General features: G+C 40.2%; 1 non-coding gene across 1 annotated transcript; it reads right to left on the bottom strand.

Moving 5' to 3' along the window:
• Positions 1-4,846: 4,846 nt before the first annotated feature.
• LOC131641185 (small nucleolar RNA R71) lies at positions 4,847-4,953 on the bottom strand. The gene has a single exon (XR_009295450.1). It is a non-coding gene; the product is annotated as a small nucleolar RNA R71 (small nucleolar RNA).
• Positions 4,954-5,252: the final 299 nt, after the last annotated feature.

Here is a 5,252-nt window from a genome sequence, read left to right as displayed (position 1 = left end):
GTTATAAATTAGGATCTCTGCTCTTTGTTGGTCCTTTCTGGTTTCTGCAACTATGGCTCAATGCTACTTTCGAAGCTTACCTCCCATTTCGAGGTATTATCAACGAAGAAGATCCAAACATAAAAAATCGAACTGTAGAAGGAACACGGTTGGCTCTGCTCACTCCAAAAGAAGAAACTGGGAAGCTTCGTGAACATTTTTTAGCATATACAATGATGTTCGCCCAACATTATCAATTCAGCCCTTCGATGGCTCCATTCGTATACAGGACAGTGGGTCCTGAATGGTTCACTCGAAAGTTTCCAGCAATGTCTCAGGATCAAGAGGTTGAATCCATGACCATTTGGGAAGCTTTTCTCACTCCAAGGCTATTCTATCACCGACTTCGACCCTCCAAGGGCCAATGTGTTCTCCTTGGCTACCAACCAAACCTTGTATCAAGACAGTTTGGATTAGTCCAGATGAAACCCAAATGCTTGTATGACAAGAGGAACCACATGTGTCTATACACTTTACATCTAACTGAAGAAGAGTGCGAGTCCAAAATTGCCAGATACGCTGGTGTTACCAATCTTTCTCCTATTTCTTTCGAACCTGCCCTTTATTCTACTCCAGATTTCCATCAATGGTGGACAGATTACTACACCACACAAATCTTTGATGCTGAGAGCCTTACTCGAGAACTAACCGCAGCTTTTGCTGATGTGCAGGAAAACTTTCACAAAGGTACTTCGACCCATATTAAAGAAATCCAAGCCTTTCAAAAATTCTTTGAGACTATCTACAGGCCTGATGATCTTAGTCGGACCGTTCGTGAAGCTGCAGTCATTTTACGCGAAAAGTTTTCTGCTAAACTGGATAAGTTGAAACTGCCCTCGTCTGTTCGACCAGAATTGCGTTATGAAGTGGCTTTCAAACTTAGTCCTCCAAAATTCCCTCCACTGCCAAATGCTGATTTTGGTGTGGCTTTAAGCCCTCCTTTCCCAGACTGGTTCGTGTGTGGGAACGCTTTTAAAATTCTTCACGAAAGCACTAAAAACCGCGCTGAACGAGTGGTCCCGACTAAGCATACCCTGGATACTTTCAAAGGACATCTTCATATAGATCTTGAACATGTTCATTTCTTGACTCCAATACCTGAAGGTTTGGGTTTAGACAACTTTCGACTAACTTTTCTTTTTTCGCTGAAATACTGATTCCAGTTTCAACTACAGTCGTTGCTCGAAAGAGAAAGATCAAAGAAGCCGCTGTACAAAAGGATTCTGGAGTTTCGAAGAGCAACAAGACAAGTGGGAGTGATTCTACCACGACCGGCAAGAAACCCACGGTACATACGCATTTTATATTCCAACTTTTGTATTCTATGGATAGTACTTACTTTGCTCAATTTATATTCTTCAGACTTCGAAGCCTCCGGTACATTCGAAGCGAAAAGCTTCTCAAACAGTTGTTTCAGACGATGAAGACAAATCTCCTCCTCGCACCAGGCAAGGACACAAGAAAAGACAGAAGGCTGTCACTCCTTCAGGTAAAGAAAAGGGGTCTGGTTCTTCGAAGATTACTTTGCCAAATGATAAAGTGTCTTCTGAAGAGTCACCCCTAAAAGCCTCTAGTAATGTCCTCGTTGTGGAAAGCCATAACTTAAGTCCAGATAATATTCCAGCCAAGGTATTTGAATTTCATAACATAATCATTTCTATAAATTTTAACGTAAACGATCAAGTTGACATTTTACCTTGTAACTGTAGGACGATGCTGGCACAGCTACTTCCAATCTTAAGGCTTTCGATCTCGCCATTGACTTTGATAATCTCCAAAGTAAGCGTATGTTCTTCTTTATGACGAATAAATTTTTCCAACCGTTCCAACATGATTAATTCTAATTTTTTGACGCAGATCTTTCTCAATACCAATCTCACGTGCTCTCCCCAGTCCTCGAAGATACTCAGCCTCTTGCAACTATCATTCCTATTACGGCAGTTGAAGAAAGCCATTCAACTGATGATTCTCCTCCTACTCATACGAACGACAATATGGGAGAAGATCGTCAGGGTTCAGGTAGCGTCAATGCAGCTGAACAACCAACTGGTAGTGAAGATACTGTGTCGGAACAAAATGCTATGGAAGAAACCTCCAAATTGGCCAAAACCAATCTTCATAAACTTCGACCTTTGGGACCGTAGTTACTTCTGGAACTACTTCGACGCCTGCCCCAGCAAAGCCTACCCCTTCAGAATTGGAGCAACTTAAGCAAACTGATCCTCTCAGCTTCCTCAAGGCCATGATGAATATTGATAATATTTCGTACTCTGAGCTCGAAACTTCTCCAGCTGTTCAGACAGAATCTGGTGACAAAGAGGATACTTCTGGTCTTCTTCATCAGATAAAGGAGAAGTTCTTCGAAACCAACCTTGTCGAAATTCTTAGTAAGGTGATAACACGATTTTATATCGTATATTTAGCTTGAAATCCGTAGATATTTATAGCATTTTTTCGTTTATTATGTTGATTTATTATGATATTATGCGAGTATTTGCTTTGTTTCAGGTTTTACTCTCTTATTGAGACTAATTGTGAAAAGGAGAAGAAATGGAGCTAAAATGACCAATATTTATGCCTAAAAGATGAAAAAGGGGTGCTGAAGTGAAAGAGAGGTGCAAATAAGGCCCAAATGTGCAAATAAGACCCAAAGGCCCAAAGAGACAGACCAGCCCACGAAGAATCAATTGTGCGTGGCCCAAATCACACAAGCAAGTGGAGACACACGTCTCCAACGTTCTATGCCACGTCACCAAAGAGGAGACGCCCGTCTCCGACCACTCCTAGATTCTCTCCACTTGAGACGCACGTCTCAAGTCGTGTGCTGAGTCTTCCACAAAAAGTCGAGACGTACGTCTCCAAGGCCCAGTCTAAGAAGTCCCTATTTTTACGCATTCCAACTGCAGTTCCTCGCCTATAAATAGAGCCTGCCACTTCATTTCAAAATGTCCGATTTCCTGCTAACGAAGTGCTGCCGAAATTGTTCCGCGCTTACTATTTTTTCTTCCTGCTTTCATTCAAACAGCTTATTTTCTCATAATAATTTCTACACCGGAAATTGTTGTGAACCTTTTATAAATCTAGCCTTACGTTAGATTTATCGTTTTATTTCCTTGCTTTAAATTTCTGTCTGTTTAATTCCGAAGAACGATCCAGCCAACCTGTGGTGGAAGTTCGGTACTTCAAGATTCAATTGCAATTTATTTTATTCAGGTTTATTATTTACCGCATTTATTCATATTAATATTGCATGATATATTATATGCCATTTAACATGCCTTTTATTATAAGCCAAATTAATTTATGCATGCTTAACTGTATTAATATGTCTGGCTAATGTACTAAGATATCGGTATGTAAAGTAAGTTAACTGTGGGATCCGAAATAAATTGGCTTAATTATATTTTATTAACTATCACTTGTTTTTGGTTTGTATGTCTAATTTAATTAGTAAGTCTTAAAACCGATAGAGCGAAAGTTCTAGGGTTTAAGACGGTCAAAGGTTAAAATCAATAGAGCGAAAGTTTGAGATCTTTAACTGGATAGTAGACATAGGACATTAGTTTTAAGGATGGCGAAAGCGTATTAAAACTAATTAGAACTTATTTATTTTCAAAATTTGTTTTTACACCCGAGCGGGATGGCGAAAGCGTACGTTAGGGATATTAGCCTGTTCCGAGTCAACAGAGCGAAAGTTTGAGATTAGGGGATTTAAATAAATAACAACTTCATAAAACAAGCATTTTATTAATTACGTTGTTTCCAAAAAGCTTTTCTAATATCTAATGGGATGGCGAAAGCGTACGTTACGAGTTAGGATAGTGGTCTAAATCAACAGAGCGAAAGTTTGAGAGGAGGACTTTTAATCAATTGAATTAATAAAGATTTTTAATCGAATTATGCATTAGCCAATGGACCTTCGGATCACCTTAAGTTAAACGAAATACATACTGATATCCGTCTATTATTATATTTCTTTATATTCACAATCACTTTCTCTTAGGAACAATCAAAAATATTAGTAGCCTTAGCTTTACATAGTAACCTTAGATAACGGTAGATCGATTCATAGTCCCTGTGGATTCGATATCTTTTAAAACTACAGACACGACTGTGCACTTGCAGTCATCAGATTAATAGACACGTAAAGAGACGACCAAGTTTTTGGCGCCGTTGCCGGGGACTATTTAAGTCGATATCGTAACTCACTGTTACACCGTAGAGACTAGGGCAATTCTTTCCCTACTTTCTGAACGATTGTATGCCAAATACTCGTTCACAAGGAGGAGATTTAATACAACGAATTAACGAGATCGAACGTTTCATTAACGTCAAACGTCGAGCTCGCAATCTTCCCGAAGTAGCACCAATTCCGATTAATCAGGAATTGACCTTTACTGATCAAATCAATCAAATTATCCCGAAGTTAGAGATGGCTGCTATTCGTCCTCTTAGAGACTATGCCGCTCCTTCACGCGCTGAACCGCACTCAAGTATCGCACCACCTGCGATTGAGGCGAACAATTTCGAACTGAAGCCTTCGTTGGTACAAGCTATTCAACAGAATCAATTCTCTGGAGGCCCTGCAGACGACCCCAACCTCCATTTATCTGTGTTCGTGCAATATGCCGATACTGTCAAAGCTAACAACGTTAGTTCCGAAGCTATTCGATTACGTGTCTTTCCTTTCTCCTTGAGAGATAGAGCTAGAGCGTGGCTTCAATCCCTACCTTCTAATTCCATAACTACATGGGACGAATTGAAGAGAGTATTCTTAGCAAGATACTTTCCGCCTAGCAAAACTGCTATGCTAAGAGGGCAAATCAACGGATTAACCCAGAAAGATAACGAATCACTCTTCGAAGCTTGGGAACGATACAAGGACATGCTTAGATTATGCCCTCATCATGGACTCGAACCATGGCTGATCATCCATACTTTCTATGGTGGTCTCCTTTATAACACTAAAATGACTATAGATGCCGCTGCTGGCGGAGCACTAATGGACAAACCCCATGATGAAGCATACAATCTCATAGAGAACATGGCACAAAACCATTACCAATGGGGTGGAGAACGAGCCGCTCTAGAGAAAACCCAAACCAAAGGAGGAATGTACGAAATAAGTGGTATAGACCGCGTTAACGCTAAAGTAGACGCTTTAACTCAAAAGATCGAAAACTTAACTATCACTCCTTCAGCCACCGCTGCTG

The sequence above is a fragment of the Vicia villosa genome, unplaced genomic scaffold, assembly GCF_029867415.1.
Source record: "Vicia villosa cultivar HV-30 ecotype Madison, WI unplaced genomic scaffold, Vvil1.0 ctg.003551F_1_1, whole genome shotgun sequence".
In the NCBI taxonomy this organism is placed as follows: Eukaryota; Viridiplantae; Streptophyta; class Magnoliopsida; order Fabales; family Fabaceae; genus Vicia; species Vicia villosa.
The sequence above is the reverse complement of the archived record's forward strand: the minus strand, read 5'-3'. Positions and strand labels throughout refer to the sequence as shown.